We start from the raw sequence: 20,915 nt of genomic DNA on the forward strand, positions 1-20,915 counted from the left end.
TAGGTGATGGCTATTGTGTCTGTTTGACCTCTTCCAATTGTCTGTACTGGCAATAAAAAGAAAAAGTTTCCAATTTAAATAGCTAGAGAATAAAAACAATTTGCCAGTAATGTTAAAAAACCTACAGCACCAGGTGTTCCCATGTGGTCTCCCACCCAAGTACTAACCAGGCCCAACACTGCTTAGCTTCCAAGATCAGACGAGATTGGGCCTATCCAATGTGGTATAGCTGTAGGTGAGATACATGCTCTTTTTTGCCCTCTTCTCTTCTATCACCAGGTAAGCTAATAAAAAAGCTTCCTAACTGTTTTTGCTTACTGAAAAAAATCATGTGTTGGTAATGTAAAAAGACCTACAGGACATGATATTAGCAGGGGATCTTAAATTAAACTACTAAAGAGGCTCAACACTGTTTAGCTGCCAAAAGCAGTTGGAATTGGGCCTAAACAGTGTGGTAAGTCTTTAGGTGATGGCTATTGTGTCTGTTTGACCTCTTACAAATGTCTCTACAGGCAATAAAAAGAAAAAGTTTCCAATTTAAATAGCTAGAGAATAAAAACAATTTGCCAGTAATGTGAAAAAACCTACAGCACCTGGTGTTCCCATGAGGTCTCCCAGCCAAGTACTAACCAGGCCCAACACTGCTTATCTTCCAAGATCAGACGAGATTGGGCATATCCAATGTGGTATGGCTGTAGGTGAGATACATTCTCTTTTTTGCCCTCTTCTCTTCTATCACCATGTAAGCTAATAAAAAAGCTTCCTAACTGTTTTTGCTTACTGAAAAAAATCATGTGTTGGCAATGTAAAAAGACCTACAGGACATGATATTAGCAGGGGATCTTAAATTAAACTACTAAAGAGGCTCAACACTGTTTAGCTTTCAAAAGCAGTTGGAATTGGGCCTAAACAGTGTGGTAAGTCCTTAGGTGATGGCTATTGTGTATGTTTGACCTCTTCTAAATGTCTGTGCTGGCAATAAAAAGAAAAATTTCCAATTTAAATAGATAGAGAATAAAAACAATTTGCCAGTAATGTGAAAAAACCTACAGCACCTGGTGTTCCCATGTGGTCTCCCACCCAAGTACTAACCAGGCCCAACACTGCTTAGCTTCCAAGATCAGACGAGATTGGGCATATCCAATGTGGTATGGCTGTAGGTGAGATACAGGCACTTTTTTGCCCTCTTCTACTTCTATCACCAGGTAAGCTAATAAAAAAGTTTCGTAACTGTTTTTGCTTACTGAAAAAAATCATGTGTTGGCAATGTAAAAAGACCTACAGGACATGATATTAGCAGGGGATCTTAAATTAAACTACTAAAGAGGCTCAACACTGTTTAGCTGCCAAAAGCAGTTGGAATTGGGCCTAAACAGTGGGGTAAGTCTTTAGGTGATGGCTATTGTGTCTGTTTGACCTCTTACAAATGTCTCTACGGGCAATAAAAAGAAAAAGTTTCCAATTTAAATATCTAGAGAATAAAAACAATTTGCCAGTAATGTGAAAAAACCTACAGCACCTGGTGTTCACATGTGGTCTCCCACCCAAGTACTAACCAGGCCCAACACTGCTTAGCTTCCAAGATCAGACGTGATTGGGCATATCCAATGTGGTATGGCTGTAGGTGGGATACAGGCACTTTTTTGCCCTCTTCTACTTCTATCACCAGGTAAGCTAATAAAAAAGTTTCGTAACTGTTTTTGCTTACTGAAAAAAATCATGTGTTGGCAATGTAAAAAGACCTACAGGACATGATATTAGCAGGGGATCTTAAATTAAACTACTAAAGAGGCTCAACACTGTTTAGCTGCCAAAAGCAGTTGGAATTGGGCCTAAACAGTGTGGTAAGTCTTTAGGTGATGGCTATTGTGTATGTTTGACCTCTTCTAAATGTCTGTGCTGGCAATAAAAAGAAAAAGTTTCCAATTTAAATAGATAGAGAATAAAAACAATTTGCCAGTAATGTGAAAAAACCTACAGCACCTGGTGTTCCCATGTGGTCTCCCACCCAACTACTAACCAGGCCCAACACTGCTTAGCTTCCAAGATCAGACGAGATTGGGCCTATCCAATGTGGTATGGCTGTATGTGAGATACATGCACTGTTTTGACCTCTTCTCTTCTATCACCAGGTAAGCTAATAAAAAAGCTTCCTAACTGTTTTTGCTTACTGAAAAAAATCATGTGTTGGTAATGTAAAAAGACCTACAGGACATGATATTAGCAGGGGATCTTAAATTAAACTACTAAAGAGGCTCAACACTGTTTAGCTGCCAAAAGCAGTTGGAATTGGGCCTAAACAGTGTGGTAAGTCTTTAGGTGATGGCTATTGTGTCTGTTTGACCTCTTACAAATGTCTCTACAGGCAATAAAAAGAAAAAGTTTCCAATTTAAATAGCTAGAGAATAAAAACAATTTGCCAGTAATGTGAAAAAACCTACAGCACCTGGTGTTCCCATGAGGTCTCCCAGCTAAGTACTAACCAGGCCCAACACTGCTTAGCTTCCAAGATCAGACGAGATTGGGCATATCCAATGTGGTATGGCTGTAGGTGAGATACATTCTCTTTTTTGCCCTCTTCTCTTCTATCACCATGTAAGCTAATAAAAAAGCTTCCTAACTGTTTTTGCTTACTGAAAAAAATCATGTGTTGGCAATGTAAAAAGACCTACAGGACATGATATTAGCAGGGGATCTTAAATTAAACTACTAAAGAGGCTCAACACTGTTTAGCTGCCAAAAGCAGTTGGAATTGGGCCTAAACAGTGTGGTAAGTCTTTAGGTGATGGCTATTGTGTATGTTTGACCTCTTCTAAATGTCTGTGCTGGCAATAAAAAGAAAAAGTTTCCAATTTAAATAGATAGAGAATAAAAACAATTTGCCAGTAATGTGAAAAAACCTACAGCACCTGGTGTTCCCATGTGGTCTCCCACCCAACTACTAACCAGGCCCAACACTGCTTAGCTTCCAAGATCAGACGAGATTGGGCCTATCCAATGTGGTATGGCTGTATGTGAGATACATGCACTGTTTTGACCTCTTCTACTTCTATCACCAGGTAAGCTAATAAAAAAGTTTCGTAACTGTTTTTGCTTACTGAAAAAAATCATGTGTTGGCAATGTAAAAAGACCTACAGGACATGATATTAGCAGGGGATCTTAAATTAAACTACTAAAGAGGCTCAACACTGTTTAGCTGCCAAAAGCAGTTGGAATTGGGCCTAAACAGTGTGGTAAGTATTTAGGTGATGGCTATTGTGTCTGTTTGACCTCTTACAAATGTCTCTACAGGCAATAAAAAGAAAAAGTTTCCAATTTAAATAGCTAGAGAATAAAAACAATTTGCCAGTAATGTGAAAAAACCTACAGCACCTGGTGTTCCCATGAGGTCTCCCAGCTAAGTACTAACCAGGCCCAACACTGCTTAGCTTCCAAGATCAGACGAGATTGGGCATATCCAATGTGGTATGGCTGTAGGTGAGATACATTCTCTTTTTTGCCCTCTTCTCTTCTATCACCATGTAAGCTAATAAAAAAGCTTCCTAACTGTTTTTGCTTACTGAAAAAAATCATGTGTTGGCAATGTAAAAAGACCTACAGGACATGATATTAGCAGGGGATCTTAAATTAAACTACTAAAGAGGCTCAACACTGTTTAGCTGCCAAAAGCAGTTGGAATTGGGCCTAAACAGTGTGGTAAGTCTTTAGGTGATGGCTATTGTGTATGTTTGACCTCTTCTAAATGTCTGTGCTGGCAATAAAAAGAAAAAGTTTCCAATTTAAATAGATAGAGAATAAAAACAATTTGCCAGTAATGTGAAAAAACCTACAGCACCTGGTGTTCCCATGTGGTCTCCCACCCAACTACTAACCAGGCCCAACACTGCTTAGCTTCCAAGATCAGACGAGATTGGGCCTATCCAATGTGGTATGGCTGTATGTGAGATACATGCACTGTTTTGACCTCTTCTCTTCTATCACCAGGTAAGCTAATAAAAAAGCTTCCTAACTGTTTTTGCTTACTGAAAAAAATCATGTGTTGGTAATGTAAAAAGACCTACAGGACATGATATTAGCAGGGGATCTTAAATTAAACTACTAAAGAGGCTCAACACTGTTTAGCTGCCAAAAGCAGTTGGAATTGGGCCTAAACAGTGTGGTAAGTCTTTAGGTGATGGCTATTGTGTCTGTTTGACCTCTTACAAATGTCTCTACAGGCAATAAAAAGAAAAAGTTTCCAATTTAAATAGCTAGAGAATAAAAACAATTTGCCAGTAATGTGAAAAAACCTACAGCACCTGGTGTTCCCATGAGGTCTCCCAGCCAAGTACTAACCAGGCCCAACACTGCTTAGCTTCCAAGATCAGACGAGATTGGGCATATCCAATATGGTATGGCTGTAGGTGAGATACATTCTCTTTTTTGCCCTCTTCTCTTCTATCACCATGTAAGCTAATAAAAAAGCTTCCTAACTGTTTTTGCTTACTGAAAAAAATCATGTGTTGGCAATGTAAAAAGACCTACAGGACATGATATTAGCAGGGGATCTTAAATTAAACTACTAAAGAGGCTCAACACTGTTTAGCTTTCAAAAGCAGTTGGAATTGGGCCTAAACAGTGTGGTAAGTCCTTAGGTGATGGCTATTGTGTATGTTTGACCTCTTCTAAATGTCTGTGCTGGCAATAAAAAGAAAAATTTCCAATTTAAATAGATAGAGAATAAAAACAATTTGCCAGTAATGTGAAAAAACCTACAGCACCTGGTGTTCCCATGTGGTCTCCCACCCAAGTACTAACCAGGCCCAACACTGCTTAGCTTCCAAGATCAGACGAGATTGGGCATATCCAATGTGGTATGGCTGTAGGTGAGATACAGGCACTTTTTTGCCCTCTTCTACTTCTATCACCAGGTAAGCTAATAAAAAAGTTTCGTAACTGTTTTTGCTTACTGAAAAAAATCATGTGTTGGCAATGTAAAAAGACCTACAGGACATGATATTAGCAGGGGATCTTAAATTAAACTACTAAAGAGGCTCAACACTGTTTAGCTGCCAAAAGCAGTTGGAATTGGGCCTAAACAGTGGGGTAAGTCTTTAGGTGATGGCTATTGTGTCTGTTTGACCTCTTACAAATGTCTCTACGGGCAATAAAAAGAAAAAGTTTCCAATTTAAATATCTAGAGAATAAAAACAATTTGCCAGTAATGTGAAAAAACCTACAGCACCTGGTGTTCACATGTGGTCTCCCACCCAAGTACTAACCAGGCCCAACACTGCTTAGCTTCCAAGATCAGACGAGATTGGGCATATCCAACGTGGTATGGCTGTAGGTGAGATACAGGCACTTTTTTGCCCTCTTCTACTTCTATCACCAGGTAAGCTAATAAAAAAGTTTCGTAACTGTTTTTGCTTACTGAAAAAAATCATGTGTTGGCAATGTAAAAAGACCTACAGGACATGATATTAGCAGGGGATCTTAAATTAAACTACTAAAGAGGCTCAACACTGTTTAGCTGCCAAAAGCAGTTGGAATTGGGCCTAAACAGTGTGGTAAGTCTTTAGGTGATGGCTATTGTGTCTGTTTGACCTCTTCCAATTGTCTGTACTGGCAATAAAAAGAAAAAGTTTCCAATTTAAATAGCTAGAGAATAAAAACAATTTGCCAGTAATGTTAAAAAACCTACAGCACCAGGTGTTCCCATGTGGTCTCCCACCCAAGTACTAACCAGGCCCAACACTGCTTAGCTTCCAAGATCAGACGAGATTGGGCCTATCCAATGTGGTATAGCTGTAGGTGAGATACATGCTCTTTTTTGCCCTCTTCTCTTCTATCACCAGGTAAGCTAATAAAAAAGCTTCCTAACTGTTTTTGCTTACTGAAAAAAATCATGTGTTGGTAATGTAAAAAGACCTACAGGACATGATATTAGCAGGGGATCTTAAATTAAACTACTAAAGAGGCTCAACACTGTTTAGCTGCCAAAAGCAGTTGGAATTGGGCCTAAACAGTGTGGTAAGTCTTTAGGTGATGGCTATTGTGTCTGTTTGACCTCTTACAAATGTCTCTACAGGCAATAAAAAGAAAAAGTTTCCAATTTAAATAGCTAGAGAATAAAAACAATTTGCCAGTAATGTGAAAAAAACTACAGCACCTGGTGTTCCCATGAGGTCTCCCAGCCAAGTACTAACCAGGCCCAACACTGCTTAGCTTCCAAGATCAGACGAGATTGGGCATATCCAATGTGGTATGGCTGTAGGTGAGATACATTCTCTTTTTTGCCCTCTTCTCTTCTATCACCATGTAAGCTAATAAAAAAGCTTCCTAACTGTTTTTGCTTACTGAAAAAAATCATGTGTTGGCAATGTAAAAAGACCTACAGGACATGATATTAGCAGGGGATCTTAAATTAAACTACTAAAGAGGCTCAACACTGTTTAGCTTTCAAAAGCAGTTGGAATTGGGCCTAAACAGTGTGGTAAGTCCTTAGGTGATGGCTATTGTGTATGTTTGACCTCTTCTAAATGTCTGTGCTGGCAATAAAAAGAAAAATTTCCAATTTAAATAGATAGAGAATAAAAACAATTTGCCAGTAATGTGAAAAAACCTACAGCACCTGGGGTTCCCATGTGGTCTCCCACCCAAGTACTAACCAGGCCCAACACTGCTTAGCTTCCAAGATCAGACGAGATTGGGCATATCCAATGTGGTATGGCTGTAGGTGAGATACAGGCACTTTTTTGCCCTCTTCTTCTTCTATTACCAGGTAAGCTAATAAAAAAGTTTCGTAACTGTTTTTGCTTACTGAAAACAATCATGTGTTGGCAATGTAAAAAGACCTACAGGACATGATATTAGCAGGGGATCTTAAATTAAACTACTAAAGAGGCTCAACACTGTTTAGCTGCCAAAAGCAGTTGGAATTGGGCCTAAACAGTGTGGTAAGTCTTTAGGTGATGGCTATTGTGTATGTTTGACCTCTTCTAAATGTCTGTGCTGGCAATAAAAAGAAAAAGTTTCCAATTTAAATAGATAGAGAATAAAAACAATTTGCCAGTAATGTGAAAAAACCTACAGCACCTGGTGTTCCCATGTGGTCTCCCACCCAAGTACTAACCAGGCCCAACACTGCTTAGCTTCCAAGATCAGACGAGATTGGGCCTATCCAATGTGGTATGGCTGTATGTGAGATACATGCACTTTTTTGCCCTCTTCTACTTCTATCACCAGGTAAGCTAATAAAAAAGTTTCCTAACTGTTTTGGCTTAATGAAAAAAATCATGTTTTGGTAATGTAAAAAGACCTACAGGACATGATATTAGCAGGGGATCTTAAATAAAACTACTAAAGAGGCTCATACACTGTTTAGCTGCCAAAAGCAGTTGGAATTGGGCCTAAACAGTGTGGTAAGTCTTTAGGTGATGGCTATTGTGTCTGTTTGACCTCTTCCAAATGTCTGTACTGGCAATAAAAAGAAAAAGTTTCCAATTTAAATAGCTAGAGAATAAAAACAATTTGCCAGTAATGTGAAAAAACCTACAGCACCTGGTGTTCCCATGTGGTCTCCCACCCAAGTACTAACCAGGCCCAACACTGCTTAGCTTCCAAGATCAGACGAGATTGGGCATATCCAATGTGGTATGGCTGTAGGTGAGATACAGGCACTTTTTTGCCCTCTTCTACTTCTATCACCAGGTAAGCTAATAAAAAAGTTTCGTAACTGTTTTTGCTTACTGAAAAAAATCATGTGTTGGCAATGTAAAAAGACCTACAGGACATGATATTAGCAGCGGATCTTAAATTAAACTACTAAAGAGGCTCAACACTGTTTAGCTGCCAAAAGCAGTTGGAATTGGGCCTAAACAGTGTGGTAAGTCTTTAGGTGATGGCTATTGTGTATGTTTGACCTCTTCTAAATGTCTGGGCTGGCAATAAAAATAAAAAGTTTCCAATTTAAATAGATAGAGAATAAAAACAATTTGCCAGTAATGTGAAAAAACCTACAGCACCTGGTGTTCCCATGTGGTCTCCCAGCCAAGTACTAACCAGGCCCAACACTGCTTAGCTTCCAAGATCAGACGAGATTGGGCCTATCCAACGTGGTATGGCTGTAGGTGAGATACATGCACTGTTTTGCCCTCTTCTACTTCTATCACCAGGTAAGCTAATAAAAAAGTTTCCTAACTGTTTTGGCTTAATGAAAAAAATCATGTTTTGGTAATGTAAAAAGACCTACAGGACATGATATTAGCAGGGGATCTTAAATGAAACTACTAAAGAGGCTCAACACTGTTTAGCTGCCAAAAGCAGTTGGAATTGGGCCTAAACAGTGTGGTAAGTCTTTACGTGATGGCTATTGTGTCTGTTTGACCTCTTACAAATGTCTCTACAGGCAATAAAAAGAAAAAGTTTCCAATTTAAATAGCTAGAGAATAAAAACAATTTGCCAGTAATGTGAAAAAACCTACAGCACCTGGTGTTCCCATGTGGTCTCCCACCCAAGTACTAACCAGGCCCAACACTGCTTAGCTTCCAAGATCAGACAAGATTGGGCATATCCAATGTGGTATGGCTGTAGGTGAGATACAGGCACTTTTTTGCCCTCCTCTACTTCTATCACCAGGTAAGCTAATAAAAAAGTTTCGTAACTGTTTTTGCTTACTGAAAAAAATCATGTGTTGGCAATGTAAAAAGACCTACAGGACATGATATTAGCAGGGGATCTTAAATTAAACTACTAAAGAGGCTCAACACTGTTTAGCTGCCAAAAGCAGTTGGAATTGGGCCTAAACAGTGTGGTAAGTCTTTAGGTGATGGCTATTGTGCATGTTTGACCTCTTCTAAATGTCTGTGCTGGCAATAAAAAGAAAAAGTTTCCAATTTAAATAGATAGAGAATAAAAACAATTTCCCAGTAATGTGAAAAAACCTACAGCACCTGGTGTTCCCATGTGGTCTCCCACCCAAGTACTAACCAGGCCCAACACTGCTTAGCTGCCAAGATCAGACGAGATTGGGCCTATCCAATGTGGTATGGCTGTAGGTGAGATACATGCTCTTTTTTGCCCTCTTCTCTTCTATCACCAGGTAAGCTAATAAAAAAGCTTCCTAACTGTTTTTGCTTACTGAAAAAAATCATGTGTTGGTAATGTAAAAAGACCTACAGGACATGATATTAGCAGGGGATCTTAAATTAAACTACTAAAGAGGCTCAACACTGTTTAGCTGCCAAAAGCAGTTGGAATTGGGCCTAAACAGTGTGATAAGTCTTTAGGTGATGGCTATTGTGTCTGTTTGACCTCTTACAAATGTCTCTACAGGCAATAAAAAGAAAAAGTTTCCAATTTAAATAGCTAGAGAATAAAAACAATTTGCCAGTAATGTGAAAAAACCTACAGCACCTGGTGTTCCCATGTGGTCTCACACCAAAGTACTAACCAGGCCCAACACTGCTTAGCTTCCAAGATCGGACAAGATTGGGCATATCCAATGTGTTATGGCTGTAGGTGAGATACAGGCACTTTTTTGCCCTCTTCTACTTCTTTCACCAGGTAAGCTAATAAAAAAGTTTCATAACTGTTTTTGCTTACTGAAAAAAAATCATGTGTTGGCAATGTAAAAAGACCTACAGGACATGATATTAGCAGGGGATCTTAAATTAAACTACTAAAGAGGCTCAACACTGTTTAGCTGCCAAAAGCAGTTAGAATTGGGCCTAAACAGTGTGGTAAGTCTTTAGGTGATGGCTATTGTGTATGTTTGACCTCTTCTAAATGTCTGTGCTGGCAATAAAAAGAAAAAGTTTCCAATTTAAATAGATAGAGAATAAAAACAATTTGCCAGTAATGTGAAAAAACCTACAGCACCTGGTGTTCCCATGTGGTCTCCCACCCAAGTACTAACCAGACCCAACACTGCTTAGCTTCCAAGATCAGACGAGATTGGGCCTATCCAACGTGGTATGGCTGTAGGTGAGATACATGCACTGTTTTGCCCTCTTCTACTTCTATCACCAGGTAAGCTAATAAAAAAGTTTCCTAACTGTTTTGGCTTAATGAAAAAAATCATGTGTTTGTAATGTAAAAAGACCTACAGGACATGATATTAGCAGGGGATCTTAAATGAAACTACTAAAGAGGCTCATACACTGTTTAGCTGCCAAAAGCAGTTGGAATTGGGCCTAAACAGTGTGGTAAGTCTTTAGGTGATGGCTATTGTGTCTGTTTGACCTCTTACAAATGTCTCTACAGGCAATAAAAAGAAAAAGTTTCCAATTTAAATAGCTAGAGAATAAAAACAATTTGCCAGTAATGTGAAAAAACCTACAGCACCTGGTGTTCCCATGTGGTCTCCCACCCAAGTACTAACCAGGCCCAACACTGCTTAGCTTCCAAGATCAGACAAGATTGGGCCTATCCAATGTGGTATGGCTGTAGGTGAGATACATGCTCTTTTTTGCCCTCTTCTCTTCTATCACCAGGTAAGCTAATAAAAAAGCTTCCTAACTGTTTTTGCTTACTGAAAAAAATCATGTGTTGGTAATGTAAAAAGACCTACAGGACATGATATTAGCAGGGGATCTTAAATTAAACTACTAAAGAGGCTCAACACTGTTTAGCTGCCAAAAGCAGTTGGAATTGGGCCTAAACAGTGTGGTAAGTCTTTAGGTGATGGCTATTGTGTCTGTTTGACCTCTTACAAATGTCTCTACAGGCAATAAAAAGAAAAAGTTTCCAATTTAAATAGCTAGAGAATAAAAACAATTTGCCAGTAATGTGAAAAAACCTACAGCACCTGGTGTTCCCATGTGGTCTCCCACCCAAGTACTAACCAGGCCCAACACTGCTTACCTTCCAAGATCAGACGAGATTGGGCATATCAAATGTGGTATGGCTGTAGGTGAGATACAAGCACTTTTTTGCCCTCTTCTACTTCTATCACCAGGTAAGCTAATAAAAAAGTTTCGTAACTGTTTTTGCTTACTGAAAAAAATCATGTGTTGGCAATGTAAAAAGACATACAGGACATGATATTAGCAGGGGATCTTAAATTAAACTACTAAAGAGGCTCAACACTGTTTAGCTGCCAAAAGCAGTTGGAATTGGGCCTAAACAGTGTGGTAAGTCTTTAGGGGATGGCTATAGTGTATGTTTCACCTCTTCTAAATGTCTGTGCTGGCAATAAAAAGAAAAAGTTTCCAATTTAAATAGATAGAGAATAAAAACAATTTGCCAGTAATGTGAAAAAACCTACAGCACCTGGTGTTCCCATGTGGTCTCCCACCCAAGTACTAACCAGGCCCAACACTGCATAGCTTCCAAGATCAGATGAGATTGGGCCTATCCAATGTGGTATGGCTGTAGGTGAGATACATGCACTGTTTTACCCTCTTCTACTTCTATCACCAGGTAAGCTAATAAAAAAGTTTCCTAACTGTTTTGGCTTAATGAAAAAAATCATGTTTTGGTAATGTAAAAAGACCTACAGGACATGATATTAGCAGGGGATCTTAAATGAAAATACTAAAGAGGCTCATACACTGTTTAGCTGCCAAAAGCAGTTGGAATTGGGCCTAAACAGTGTGGTAAGTCTTTAGGTGATGGCTATTGTGTCTGTTTGACCTCTTCCAAATGTCTGTACTGGCAATAAAAAGAAAAAGTTTCCAATTTAAATAGCTAGAGAATAAAAACAATTTGCCAGTAATGTGAAAAAACCTACAGCACCAGGTGTTCCCATGTGGTCTCCCACCCAAGTACTAACCAGGCCCAACACTGCTTAGCTTCCAAGATCAGACGAGATTGGGCCTATCCAATGTGGTATGGCTGTAGGTGAGATACATGCTCTTTTTTTACCTCTTCTCTTCTATCACCAGGTAAGCTAATAAAAAAGCTTCCTAACTGTTTTTGCTTACTGAAAAAAATCATGTGTTGGTAATGTAAAAAGACCTACAGGACATGATATTAGCAGGGGATCTTAAATTAAACTACTAAAGAGGCTCAACACTGTTTAGCTGCCAAAAGCAGTTGGAATTGGGCCTAAACAGTGTGGTAAGTCTTTAGGTGATGGCTATTGTGTCTGTTTGACCTCTTACAAATGTCTCTACAGGCAAGAAAAAGAAAAAGTTTCCAATTTAAATAGCTAGAGAATAAAAACAATTTGCCAGTAATGTGAAAAAACCTAAAGCACCTGGTGTTCCCATGTGGTCTCCCACCCAAGTACTAACCAGGCCCAACACTGCTTAGCTTCCAAGATCAGACGAGATTGGGCATATCCAATGTGGTATGGCTGTAGGTAAGATACATGCTCTTTTTTGCCCTCTTCTCTTCTATCACCAGGTAAGCTAATAAAAAAGCTTCCTAACTGTTTTTGCTTACTGAAAAAAATCATGTGTTGGTAATGTAAAAAGACCTACAGGACATGATATTAGCAGGGGATCTTAAATTAAACTACTAAAGAGGCTCAACACTGTTTAGCTGCCAAAAGCAGTTGGAATTGGGCCTAAACAGTGTGGTAAGTCTTTAGGTGATGGCTATTGTGTCTGTTTGACCTCTTACAAATGTCTCTACAGGCAATAAAAAGAAAAAGTTTCCAATTTAAATAGCTAGAGAATAAAAACAATTTGCCAGTAATGTGAAAAAAGCTACAGCACCTGGTGTTCCCATGTGGTCTCCCACCCAAGTACTAACCAGGCCCAACACTGCTTAGCTTCCAAGATCAGATGAGATTGGGCCTATCCAATGTGGTATTGCTGTAGGTGAGATACATGCACTTTTTTGCCCTCTTCTACTTCTATCACCAGGTAAGCTAATAAAAAAGTTTCCTAACTGTTTTGGCTTAATGAAAAAAATCATGTTTTGGTAATGTAAAAAGACCTACAGGACATGATATTAGCAGGGGATCTTAAATAAAACTACTAAAGAGGCTCATACACTGTTTAGCTGCCAAAAGCAGTTGGAATTGGGCCTAAACAGTGTGGTAAGTCTTTAGGTGATGGCTATTGTGTCTGTTTGACCTCTTCCAAATGTCTGTACTGGCAATAAAAAGAAAAAGTTTCCAATTTAAATAGCTAGAGAATAAAAACAATTTGCCAGTAATGTGAAAAAACCTACAGCACCAGGTGTTCCCATGTGGTCTCCCACCCAAGTACTAAACAGGCCCAACACTGCTTAGCTTCCAAGATCAGACGAGATTGGGCCTATCCAATATGGTATGGCTGTAGGTGAGATATATGCTCTTTTTTGACCTCTTCTCTTCTATCACCAGGTAAGCTAATAAAAAAGCTTCCTAACTGTTTTTGCTTACTGAAAAAAATCATGTGTTGGTAATGTAAAAAGACCTACAGGACATGATATTAGCAGAGGATCTTAAATTAAACTACTAAAGAGGCTCAACACTGTTTAGCTGCCAAAAGCAGTTGGAATTGGGCCTAAACAGTGTGGTAAGTCCTTAGGTGATGGCTATTGTGTCTGTTTGACCTCTTACAAATGTCTCTACAGGCAATAAAAAGAAAAAGTTTCCAATTTAAATAGCTAGAGAATAAAAACAATTTGCCAGTAATGTGAAAAAACCTACAGCACCAGGTGTTCCCATGTGGTCTCCCACCCAAGTACTAACCAGGCCCAACACTGCTTAGCTTCCAAGATCAGACGAGATTGGGCATATCCAATGTGGTATGGCTGTAGGTGAGATACAGGCACTTTTTTGCCCTCTTCTACTTCTATCACCAGGTAAGCTAATAAAAAAGTTTCGTAACTGTTTTTGCTTACTGAAAATAATCATGTGTTGGCAATGTAAAAAGACCTACAGGACATGATATTAGCAGGGGATCCTAAATTAAACTAATAAAGAGGCTCAACACTGTTTAGCTGCCAAAAGCAGTTGGAATTGGGCCTAAACAGTGTGGTAAGTCTTTAGGTGATGGCTATTGTGTATGTTTGACCTCTTCTAAATGTCTGTGCTGGCAATAAAAAGAAAAAGATTCCAATTTAAATAGATAGAGAATAAAAACAATTTGCCAGTAATGTGAAAAAAGCTACAGCACCTGGTGTTCCCATGTGGTCTCCCACCCAAGTACTAACCAGGCCCAACACTGCTTAGCTTCCAAGATCAGATGAGATTGGGCCTATCCAATGTGGTATGGCTGTAGGTGAGATACATGCACTTTTTTGCCCTCTTCTACTTCTATCACCAGGTAAGCTAATAAAAAAGTTTCCTAACTGTTTTGGCTTAATGAAAAAAATCATGTTTTGGTAATGTAAAAAGACCTACAGGACATGATATTAGCAGGGGATCTTAAATAAAACTACTAAAGAGGCTCATACACTGTTTAGCTGCCAAAAGCAGTTGGAATTGGGCCTAAACAGTGTGTTAAGTCTTTAGGTGATGGCTATTGTGTCTGTTTGACCTCTTCCAAATGTCTGTACTGGCAATAAAAAGAAAAAGTTTCCAATTTAAATAGCTAGAGAATAAAAACAATTTGCCAGTAATGTGAAAAAACCTACAGCACCAGGTGTTCCCATGTGGTCTCCCACCCAAGTACTAACCAGGCCCAACACTGCTTAGCTTCCAAGCTCAGACGAGATTGGGCCTATCCAATGTGGTATGGCTGTAGGTGAGATACATTCTCTTTTTTGCCCTCTTCTCTTCTATCACCAGGTAAGCTAATAAAAAAGCTTCCTAACTGTTTTTGCTTACTGAAAAAAATCATGTGTTGGTAATGTAAAAAGACCTACAAGACATGATATTAGCAGGGGATCTTAAATTAAACTACTAAAGAGGATCAACACTGTTTAGCTGCCAAAAGCAGTTGGAATTGGGCCTAAACAGTGTGGTAAGTCTTTAGGTGATGGCTATTGTGTCTGTTTGACCTCTTACAAATGTCTCTACAGGCAATAAAAAGAAAAAGTTTCCAATTTAAATAGCTAGAGAATAAAAACAATTTGCCAGTAATGTGAAAAAACCTACAGCACCTGGTGTTCCCATGTGGTCTCCCACCCAAGTACTAACCAGGCCCAACACTGCTTAGCTTCCAAGATCAGACGAGATTGGGCATATCCAATGTGGTATGGCTGTAGGTGAGATACAGGCACTTTTTTGCCCTCTTCTACTTCTATCACCAGGTAAGCTAATAAAAAAGTTTCGTAACTGTTTTTGCTTACTTAAAAAAATCATGTGTTGGCAATGTAAAAAGACCTACAGGACATGATATTAGCAGGGGATCCTAAATTAAACTACTAAAGAGGCTCAACACTGTTTAGCTGCCAAAAGCAGTTGGAATTGGGCCTAAACAGTGTGGTAAGTCTTTAGGTGATGGCTATTGTGTATGTTTGACCTCTTCTAAATGTCTGTGCTGGCAATAAAAAGAAAAAGATTCCAATTTAAATAGATAGAGAATAAAAACAATTTGCCAGTAATGTGAAAAAAGCTACAGCACCTGGTGTTCCCATGTGGTCTCCCAACCAAGTACTAACCAGGCCCAACACTGCTTAGCTTCCAAGATCAGATGAGATTGGGCCTATCCAATGTGGTATGGCTGTAGGTGAGATACATGCACTTTTTTGCCCTCTTCTACTTCTATCACCAGGTAAGCTAATAAAAAAGTTTCCTAACTGTTTTGGCTTAATGAAAAAAATCATGTTTTGGTAATGTAAAAAGACATACAGGACATGATATTAGCAGGGGATCTTAAATAAAACTACTAAAGAGGCTCATACACTGTTTAGCTGCCAAAAGCAGTTGGAATTGGGCCTAAACAGTGTGGTAAGTCTTTAGGTGATGGCTATTGTGTCTGTTTGACCTCTTCCAAATGTCTGTACTGGCAATAAAAAGAAAAAAGTTTCCAATTTAAATAGCTAGAGAATAAAAACAATTTGCCAGTAATGTGAAAAAACCTACAGCACCAGGTGTTCCCATGTGGTCTCCCACCCAAGTACTAACCAGGCCCAACACTGCTTAGCTTCCAAGATCAGACGAGATTGGGCCTATCCAATGTGGTATGGCTGTAGGTGAGATACAGGCTCTTTTTTGCCCTCTTCTCTTCTATCACCAGGTAAGCTAATAAAAAAGCTTCCTAACTGTTTTTCATTACTGAAAAAAATCATGTGTTGGTAATGTAAAAAGACCTACAGGACATGATATTAACAGGGGATCTTAAATTAAACTACTAAAGAGGCTCAACACTGTTTAGCTGCCAAAAGCAGTTGGAATTGGGCCTAAACAGTGTGGTAAGTCTTTAGGTGATGGCTATTGTGTATGTTTGACCTCTTCTAAATGTCTGTGCTGGCAATAAAAAGAAAAAGATTCCAATTTAAATAGATAGAGAATAAAAACAATTTGCCAGTAATGTGAAAAAAACTACAGCACCTGGTGTTCCCATGTGGTCTCCCACCCAAGTACTAACCAGGCCCAACACTGCTTAGCTTCCAAGATCAGATGAGATTGGGCCTATCCAATGTGGTATGGCTGTAGGTGAGATACATGCACTTTTTTGCCATCTTCTACTTCTATCACCAGGTAAGCTAATAAAAAAGTTTCCTAACTGTTTTGGCTTAATGAAAAAAATCATGTTTTGGTAATGTAAAAAGACCTACAGGACATGATATTAGCAGGGCATCTTAAATAAAACTACTAAAGAGGCTCATACACTGTTTAGCTGCCAAAAGCAGTTGGAATTGGGCCTAAACAGTGTGGTAAGTCTTTAGGTGATGGCTATTGTGTCTGTTTGACCTCTTCCAAATGTCTGTACTGGCAATAAAAAGAAAAAGTTTCCAATTTAAATAGCTAGAGAATAAAAACAATTTGCCAGTAATGTTAAAAAACCTACAGCACCAGGTGTTCCCATGTGGTCTCCCACCCAAGTACTAACCAGGCCCAACACTGCTTAGCTTCCAAGATCAGACAAGATTGGGCCTATCCAATGTGGTATGGCTGTAGGTGAGATACGTGCTCTTTTTTACCCTCTTCTCTTCTATCACCAGGTAAGCTAATAAAAAAGCTTCCTAACTATTTTTGCTTACTGAAAAAAATCATGTGTTGGTAATGTAAAAAGACCTACAGGACATGATATTAGCAGGGGATCTTAAATTAAACTACTAAAGAGGCTCAACACTGTTTAGCTGCCAAAAGCAGTTGGAATTGGGCCTAAACAGTGTGGTAAGTCTTTAGGTGATGGCTATTGTGTCTGTTTGACCTCTTACAAATGTCTCTACAGGCAATAAAAAGAAAAAGTTTCCAATTTAAATAGCTAGAGAATAAAAACAATTTGCCAGTAATGTGAAAAAACCTACAGCACCTGGTGTTCCCATGTGGTCTCCCACCCAAGTACTAACCAGGCCCAACACTGCTTAGCTTCCAAGATCAGACGAGATTGGGCATATCCAATGTGGTATGGCTGTAGGTGAGATATAGGCACTTTTTTGCCCTCTTCTACTTCTATCACCAAGTAAGCTAATAATAAAGCTTCCTAACTGTTTTTGCTTACTGAAAATAATCATGTGTTGGTAATGTAAAAAGACCTACAGGACATGATATTAGCAGAGGATCTTAAATTAAACTACTAAAGAGGCTCAACACTGTTTAGCTGCCAAAAGCAGTTTGAATTGGGCCTAAACAGTGTGGTAAGTCTTTAGGTGATGGCTATTGTGTCTGTTTGACCTCTTACAAATGTCTCTACAGGCAATAAAAAGAAAAAGTTTCCAATTTAAATAGCTAGAGAATAAAAACAATTTGCCAGTAATGTGAAAAAACCTACAGCACCTGGTGTTCCCATTTGGTCTCCCAACCAAGTACTAACCAGGCCCAACACTGCTTAGCTTCCAAGATCAGACGAGATTGGGCATATCCAATGTGGTATGGCTGTAGGTGAGATACAGGCACTTTTTTGCCCTCTTCTACTTCTCTCACCAGGTAAGCTAATAAAAAAGTTTCGTAACTGTTTTTGCTTACTGAAAAAAATCATGTGTTGGCAATGTAAAAAGACCTACAGGACATGATATTAGCAGGGGATCTTAAATTAAACTACTAAAGAGGCTCAACACTGTTTAGCTGCCAAAAGCAGTTGGAATTGGGCCTAAACAATGTGGTAAGTCTTTAGGTGATGGCTATTGTGTATGTTTGACCTCTTCTAAATGTCTGTGCTGGCAATAAAAAGAAAAAGTTTCCAATTTAAATAGATAGAGAATAAAAACAATTTGCCAGTAATGTGAAAAAACCTACAGCACCTGGTGTTCCCATGTGGTCTCCCACCAAAGTACTAACCAAGCCCAACACTGCTTAGCGTCCACGATCAGACGAGATTGGGCCTATCCAATGTGGTATGGCTCTAGGTGAGATACATGCTCTTTTTTGCCCTCTTCTCTTCTATCACCAGGTAAGCTAATAAAAAAGCTTCCTAACTGTTTTTGCTTACTGAAAAAAATCATGTGTTGGTAATGTGAAAAGACCTACAGGACATGATATTAGCAGGGGATCTTAAATTAAACTACTAAAGAGGCTCAACACTGTTTAGCTGCCAAAAGAAGTTGGAATTGGGCCTAAACAGTGTGGTAAGTCTTTAGGTGATGGCTATTGTGTCTGTTTGACCTCTTACAAATGTCTCTACAGGCAATAAAAAGAAAAAGTTTCCAATTTAAATAGCTAGAGAATAAAAACAATTTGCCAGTAATGTGAAAAAACCTAAAGCACCTGGTGTTCCCATGTGGTCTCCCACCCAAGTACTAACCAGACCCAACACTGCTTAGCTTCCAAGATCAGACGAGATTGGGCATTTCCAATGTGGTATGGCTGTAGGTGAGATACAGGCCCTTTTTTGCCCTCTTCTACTTCTATCACCAGGTAAGCTAATAAAAAAGTTTCGTAACAGTTTTTGCTTACTGAAAAAAATCATGTGTTGGCAATGTAAAAAGACCTACAGGACATGATATTAGCAGGGGATCTTAAATTAAACTACTAAAGAGGCTCAACACTGTTTAGCTGCCAAAAGCAGTTGGAATTGGGCCTAAACAGTGTGGTAAGTCTTTAGGTGATGGCTATTGTGTATGTTTGACCTCTTCTAAATGTCTGTGCTGGCAATAAAAAGAAAAAGTTTCCAATTTAAATAGATAGAGAATAAAAACAATTTGCCAGTAATGTGAAAAAACCTACAGCAACTGGTGTTCCCATGTGGTCTCCCACCCAAGTACTAATCAGGCCCAACACTGCTTAGCTTCCAAGATCAGACGAGATTGGGCCTATCCAATGTGGTATGGCTGTAGGTGAGATACATGCACTTTTTTGCCCTCTTCTACTTCTATCACCAGGTAAGCTAATAAAAAAGTTTCCTAACTGTTTTGGCTTAATGAAAAAAATCATGTTTTGGTAATGTAAAAAGACCTACAGGACATGATATTAGCAGGGGATCTTAAATGAAACTACTAAAGAGGCTCATACACTGTTTAGCTGCCAAAAGCAGTTGGAATTGGGCCTAAACAGTGTGGTAAGTCTTTAGGTGATGGCTATTGTGTCTGTTTGACCTTTTCCAAATGTCTGTACTGGCAATAAAAAGAAAAAGTTTCCAATTTAAATAGCTAGAGAATAAAAACAATTTGCCAGTAATGTGAAAAAACCTACAGCACCAGGTGTTCCCATGTGGTCTCCCACCCAAGTACCAACCAGACCCAAGACTGCTTAGCTGACAAGATCGGGCCTATCCAATGTGGTATGGATGTAGGTGAGATACGTGCTCTTTTTTGCCCTCTTCTCTTCTATCGCCAGGTAAGCTAATAAAAAAGCTTCCTAACTGTTTTTGCTTACTGAAAAAAATCATGTGTTGGTAATGTAAAAAGACCTACAGGACATGATATTAGCAGGGGATCTTAAATTAAACTACTAAAGAGGCTCAACACTGTTTAGCTGCCAAAAGCAGTTGGAATTGGGCCTAAACAGTGTGGTAAGTCTTTAGGTGATGGCTATTGTGTCTGTTTGACCTCTTACAAATGTCTCTACAGGCAATAAAAAGAAAAAGTTTCCAATTTAAATAGCTAGAGAATAAAAACAATTTGCCAGTAATGTGAAAAAACCTACAGCAACTGGTGTTCCCATGTGGTCTCCCACCCAAGTACTAACCAGGCCCAACACTGCTTAGCTTCCAAGATTAGACGAGATTAGGCCTATCCAATGTGGTATGGCTGTAGGTGAGATACATGCACTGTTTTGCCCTCTTCTACTTCTATCACCAGGTAAGCTAATAAAAAAGTTTCCTAACTGTTTTGGCTTAATGAAAAAAATTATGTTTTGGTAATGTAAAAAGACCTACAGGACATGATATTAGCAGGGGATCTTAAATGAAAATACTAAAGAGGCTCATACACTGTTTAGCTGCCAAAAGCAGTTGGAATTGGGCCTAAACAGTGTGGTAAGTCTTTAGGTGATGGCTATTGTGTCTGTTTGACCTCTTCCAAATGTCTGTACTGGCAATAAAAAGAAAAAGTTTCCAATTTAAATAGCTAGAGAATAAAAACAATTTGCCAGTAATGTGAAAAAACCTACAGCACCAGGTGTTCCCATGTGGTCTCCCACCCAAGTACTAACCAGGCCCAACACTGCATAGCTTCCAAGATCAGACGAGATTGGGCCTATCCAATGTGGTATGGCTGTAGGTGAGATACATGCTCTTTTTTGCCCTCTTCTCTTCTATCACCAGGTAAGCTAATAAAAAAGCTTCCTAACTGTTTTTGCTTACTGAAAAAAATCATGTGTTGGTAATGTAAAAAGACCTACAGGACATGATATTAGCAGGGGATCTTAAATTAAACTACTAAAGAGGCTCAACACTGTTTAGCTGCCAAAAGCAGTTGTAATTGGGCCTAAACAGTGTGGTAAGTCTTTAGGTGATGGCTATTGTGTCTGTTTGACCTCTTACAAATGTCTCTACAGGCAATAAA

At 39.0% G+C, this 20,915-nt stretch overlaps 41 non-coding genes and 3 pseudogenes across 41 annotated transcripts; all 44 read right to left on the bottom strand.

Moving 5' to 3' along the window:
* Positions 1-118: 118 nt before the first annotated feature.
* On the bottom strand, positions 119-237 carry LOC146023006 (5S ribosomal RNA). The gene has a single exon (XR_014452438.1). It is a non-coding gene; the product is annotated as a 5S ribosomal RNA (ribosomal RNA).
* A 344-nt stretch (positions 238-581) lies between these two features.
* Positions 582-700, bottom strand: LOC146021449 (5S ribosomal RNA). The gene has a single exon (XR_014450936.1). It is a non-coding gene; the product is annotated as a 5S ribosomal RNA (ribosomal RNA).
* Positions 701-1,043: 343 nt separating this feature from the next.
* LOC146023680 (5S ribosomal RNA) lies at positions 1,044-1,162 on the bottom strand. The gene has a single exon (XR_014453090.1). It is a non-coding gene; the product is annotated as a 5S ribosomal RNA (ribosomal RNA).
* Positions 1,163-1,507: 345 nt separating this feature from the next.
* Positions 1,508-1,626, bottom strand: LOC146022502 (5S ribosomal RNA). Its single transcript, XR_014451956.1, has one exon. It is a non-coding gene; the product is annotated as a 5S ribosomal RNA (ribosomal RNA).
* A 345-nt stretch (positions 1,627-1,971) lies between these two features.
* Positions 1,972-2,090, bottom strand: LOC146024332 (5S ribosomal RNA). The gene has a single exon (XR_014453717.1). It is a non-coding gene; the product is annotated as a 5S ribosomal RNA (ribosomal RNA).
* A 344-nt stretch (positions 2,091-2,434) lies between these two features.
* Positions 2,435-2,553, bottom strand: LOC146021550 (5S ribosomal RNA). Its single transcript, XR_014451030.1, has one exon. It is a non-coding gene; the product is annotated as a 5S ribosomal RNA (ribosomal RNA).
* A 344-nt stretch (positions 2,554-2,897) lies between these two features.
* LOC146024333 (5S ribosomal RNA) lies at positions 2,898-3,016 on the bottom strand. The gene has a single exon (XR_014453718.1). It is a non-coding gene; the product is annotated as a 5S ribosomal RNA (ribosomal RNA).
* Positions 3,017-3,361: 345 nt separating this feature from the next.
* On the bottom strand, positions 3,362-3,480 carry LOC146021551 (5S ribosomal RNA). The gene has a single exon (XR_014451031.1). It is a non-coding gene; the product is annotated as a 5S ribosomal RNA (ribosomal RNA).
* A 344-nt stretch (positions 3,481-3,824) lies between these two features.
* Positions 3,825-3,943, bottom strand: LOC146024334 (5S ribosomal RNA). The gene has a single exon (XR_014453719.1). It is a non-coding gene; the product is annotated as a 5S ribosomal RNA (ribosomal RNA).
* Positions 3,944-4,287: 344 nt separating this feature from the next.
* On the bottom strand, positions 4,288-4,406 carry LOC146021720 (5S ribosomal RNA). Its single transcript, XR_014451197.1, has one exon. It is a non-coding gene; the product is annotated as a 5S ribosomal RNA (ribosomal RNA).
* A 343-nt stretch (positions 4,407-4,749) lies between these two features.
* LOC146023692 (5S ribosomal RNA) lies at positions 4,750-4,868 on the bottom strand. The gene has a single exon (XR_014453101.1). It is a non-coding gene; the product is annotated as a 5S ribosomal RNA (ribosomal RNA).
* Positions 4,869-5,213: 345 nt separating this feature from the next.
* On the bottom strand, positions 5,214-5,332 carry LOC146022586 (5S ribosomal RNA). The gene has a single exon (XR_014452036.1). It is a non-coding gene; the product is annotated as a 5S ribosomal RNA (ribosomal RNA).
* A 345-nt stretch (positions 5,333-5,677) lies between these two features.
* LOC146023007 (5S ribosomal RNA) lies at positions 5,678-5,796 on the bottom strand. The gene has a single exon (XR_014452439.1). It is a non-coding gene; the product is annotated as a 5S ribosomal RNA (ribosomal RNA).
* Positions 5,797-6,140: 344 nt separating this feature from the next.
* Positions 6,141-6,259, bottom strand: LOC146022121 (5S ribosomal RNA). Its single transcript, XR_014451589.1, has one exon. It is a non-coding gene; the product is annotated as a 5S ribosomal RNA (ribosomal RNA).
* A 343-nt stretch (positions 6,260-6,602) lies between these two features.
* On the bottom strand, positions 6,603-6,721 carry LOC146025519 (5S ribosomal RNA). The gene has a single exon (XR_014454179.1). It is a non-coding gene; the product is annotated as a 5S ribosomal RNA (ribosomal RNA).
* A 345-nt stretch (positions 6,722-7,066) lies between these two features.
* On the bottom strand, positions 7,067-7,185 carry LOC146023511 (5S ribosomal RNA). Its single transcript, XR_014452926.1, has one exon. It is a non-coding gene; the product is annotated as a 5S ribosomal RNA (ribosomal RNA).
* A 346-nt stretch (positions 7,186-7,531) lies between these two features.
* LOC146023704 (5S ribosomal RNA) lies at positions 7,532-7,650 on the bottom strand. The gene has a single exon (XR_014453112.1). It is a non-coding gene; the product is annotated as a 5S ribosomal RNA (ribosomal RNA).
* A 345-nt stretch (positions 7,651-7,995) lies between these two features.
* LOC146023382 (5S ribosomal RNA) lies at positions 7,996-8,114 on the bottom strand. Its single transcript, XR_014452803.1, has one exon. It is a non-coding gene; the product is annotated as a 5S ribosomal RNA (ribosomal RNA).
* Positions 8,115-8,459: 345 nt separating this feature from the next.
* LOC146022604 (5S ribosomal RNA) lies at positions 8,460-8,578 on the bottom strand. Its single transcript, XR_014452052.1, has one exon. It is a non-coding gene; the product is annotated as a 5S ribosomal RNA (ribosomal RNA).
* A 345-nt stretch (positions 8,579-8,923) lies between these two features.
* On the bottom strand, positions 8,924-9,042 carry LOC146022927 (5S ribosomal RNA). Its single transcript, XR_014452363.1, has one exon. It is a non-coding gene; the product is annotated as a 5S ribosomal RNA (ribosomal RNA).
* A 344-nt stretch (positions 9,043-9,386) lies between these two features.
* Positions 9,387-9,505, bottom strand: LOC146025012 (5S ribosomal RNA; annotated as a pseudogene).
* Positions 9,506-9,851: 346 nt separating this feature from the next.
* On the bottom strand, positions 9,852-9,970 carry LOC146023912 (5S ribosomal RNA). The gene has a single exon (XR_014453313.1). It is a non-coding gene; the product is annotated as a 5S ribosomal RNA (ribosomal RNA).
* A 346-nt stretch (positions 9,971-10,316) lies between these two features.
* On the bottom strand, positions 10,317-10,435 carry LOC146023675 (5S ribosomal RNA). Its single transcript, XR_014453085.1, has one exon. It is a non-coding gene; the product is annotated as a 5S ribosomal RNA (ribosomal RNA).
* A 344-nt stretch (positions 10,436-10,779) lies between these two features.
* On the bottom strand, positions 10,780-10,898 carry LOC146022689 (5S ribosomal RNA). The gene has a single exon (XR_014452134.1). It is a non-coding gene; the product is annotated as a 5S ribosomal RNA (ribosomal RNA).
* Positions 10,899-11,243: 345 nt separating this feature from the next.
* Positions 11,244-11,362, bottom strand: LOC146023632 (5S ribosomal RNA). The gene has a single exon (XR_014453043.1). It is a non-coding gene; the product is annotated as a 5S ribosomal RNA (ribosomal RNA).
* A 346-nt stretch (positions 11,363-11,708) lies between these two features.
* Positions 11,709-11,827, bottom strand: LOC146022367 (5S ribosomal RNA). The gene has a single exon (XR_014451826.1). It is a non-coding gene; the product is annotated as a 5S ribosomal RNA (ribosomal RNA).
* A 344-nt stretch (positions 11,828-12,171) lies between these two features.
* Positions 12,172-12,290, bottom strand: LOC146023118 (5S ribosomal RNA). Its single transcript, XR_014452546.1, has one exon. It is a non-coding gene; the product is annotated as a 5S ribosomal RNA (ribosomal RNA).
* Positions 12,291-12,634: 344 nt separating this feature from the next.
* Positions 12,635-12,753, bottom strand: LOC146024007 (5S ribosomal RNA). The gene has a single exon (XR_014453405.1). It is a non-coding gene; the product is annotated as a 5S ribosomal RNA (ribosomal RNA).
* A 346-nt stretch (positions 12,754-13,099) lies between these two features.
* LOC146023880 (5S ribosomal RNA) lies at positions 13,100-13,218 on the bottom strand. Its single transcript, XR_014453281.1, has one exon. It is a non-coding gene; the product is annotated as a 5S ribosomal RNA (ribosomal RNA).
* A 344-nt stretch (positions 13,219-13,562) lies between these two features.
* On the bottom strand, positions 13,563-13,681 carry LOC146025430 (5S ribosomal RNA). The gene has a single exon (XR_014454128.1). It is a non-coding gene; the product is annotated as a 5S ribosomal RNA (ribosomal RNA).
* Positions 13,682-14,026: 345 nt separating this feature from the next.
* On the bottom strand, positions 14,027-14,145 carry LOC146023427 (5S ribosomal RNA). Its single transcript, XR_014452845.1, has one exon. It is a non-coding gene; the product is annotated as a 5S ribosomal RNA (ribosomal RNA).
* Positions 14,146-14,491: 346 nt separating this feature from the next.
* On the bottom strand, positions 14,492-14,610 carry LOC146022997 (5S ribosomal RNA). Its single transcript, XR_014452429.1, has one exon. It is a non-coding gene; the product is annotated as a 5S ribosomal RNA (ribosomal RNA).
* Positions 14,611-14,954: 344 nt separating this feature from the next.
* On the bottom strand, positions 14,955-15,073 carry LOC146023715 (5S ribosomal RNA). Its single transcript, XR_014453123.1, has one exon. It is a non-coding gene; the product is annotated as a 5S ribosomal RNA (ribosomal RNA).
* Positions 15,074-15,418: 345 nt separating this feature from the next.
* Positions 15,419-15,537, bottom strand: LOC146023687 (5S ribosomal RNA). Its single transcript, XR_014453096.1, has one exon. It is a non-coding gene; the product is annotated as a 5S ribosomal RNA (ribosomal RNA).
* A 347-nt stretch (positions 15,538-15,884) lies between these two features.
* On the bottom strand, positions 15,885-16,003 carry LOC146022368 (5S ribosomal RNA). The gene has a single exon (XR_014451827.1). It is a non-coding gene; the product is annotated as a 5S ribosomal RNA (ribosomal RNA).
* A 344-nt stretch (positions 16,004-16,347) lies between these two features.
* LOC146022750 (5S ribosomal RNA) lies at positions 16,348-16,466 on the bottom strand. The gene has a single exon (XR_014452192.1). It is a non-coding gene; the product is annotated as a 5S ribosomal RNA (ribosomal RNA).
* A 346-nt stretch (positions 16,467-16,812) lies between these two features.
* On the bottom strand, positions 16,813-16,931 carry LOC146023706 (5S ribosomal RNA). Its single transcript, XR_014453114.1, has one exon. It is a non-coding gene; the product is annotated as a 5S ribosomal RNA (ribosomal RNA).
* A 344-nt stretch (positions 16,932-17,275) lies between these two features.
* LOC146023728 (5S ribosomal RNA) lies at positions 17,276-17,394 on the bottom strand. The gene has a single exon (XR_014453135.1). It is a non-coding gene; the product is annotated as a 5S ribosomal RNA (ribosomal RNA).
* Positions 17,395-17,739: 345 nt separating this feature from the next.
* Positions 17,740-17,858, bottom strand: LOC146022483 (5S ribosomal RNA). The gene has a single exon (XR_014451938.1). It is a non-coding gene; the product is annotated as a 5S ribosomal RNA (ribosomal RNA).
* Positions 17,859-18,203: 345 nt separating this feature from the next.
* LOC146025098 (5S ribosomal RNA) lies at positions 18,204-18,322 on the bottom strand (annotated as a pseudogene).
* A 344-nt stretch (positions 18,323-18,666) lies between these two features.
* LOC146023820 (5S ribosomal RNA) lies at positions 18,667-18,785 on the bottom strand. Its single transcript, XR_014453223.1, has one exon. It is a non-coding gene; the product is annotated as a 5S ribosomal RNA (ribosomal RNA).
* Positions 18,786-19,130: 345 nt separating this feature from the next.
* On the bottom strand, positions 19,131-19,249 carry LOC146024346 (5S ribosomal RNA). The gene has a single exon (XR_014453730.1). It is a non-coding gene; the product is annotated as a 5S ribosomal RNA (ribosomal RNA).
* Positions 19,250-20,048: 799 nt separating this feature from the next.
* Positions 20,049-20,167, bottom strand: LOC146025060 (5S ribosomal RNA; annotated as a pseudogene).
* Positions 20,168-20,513: 346 nt separating this feature from the next.
* Positions 20,514-20,632, bottom strand: LOC146023987 (5S ribosomal RNA). The gene has a single exon (XR_014453386.1). It is a non-coding gene; the product is annotated as a 5S ribosomal RNA (ribosomal RNA).
* Between the last annotated feature and the right edge of the window lie 283 nt (positions 20,633-20,915).

This window comes from Crinia signifera, chromosome 7 (genome assembly GCF_055691185.1).
Source record: "Crinia signifera chromosome 7, ASM5569118v1, whole genome shotgun sequence".
Lineage (NCBI taxonomy): Eukaryota > Metazoa > Chordata > Amphibia > Anura > Myobatrachidae > Crinia > Crinia signifera.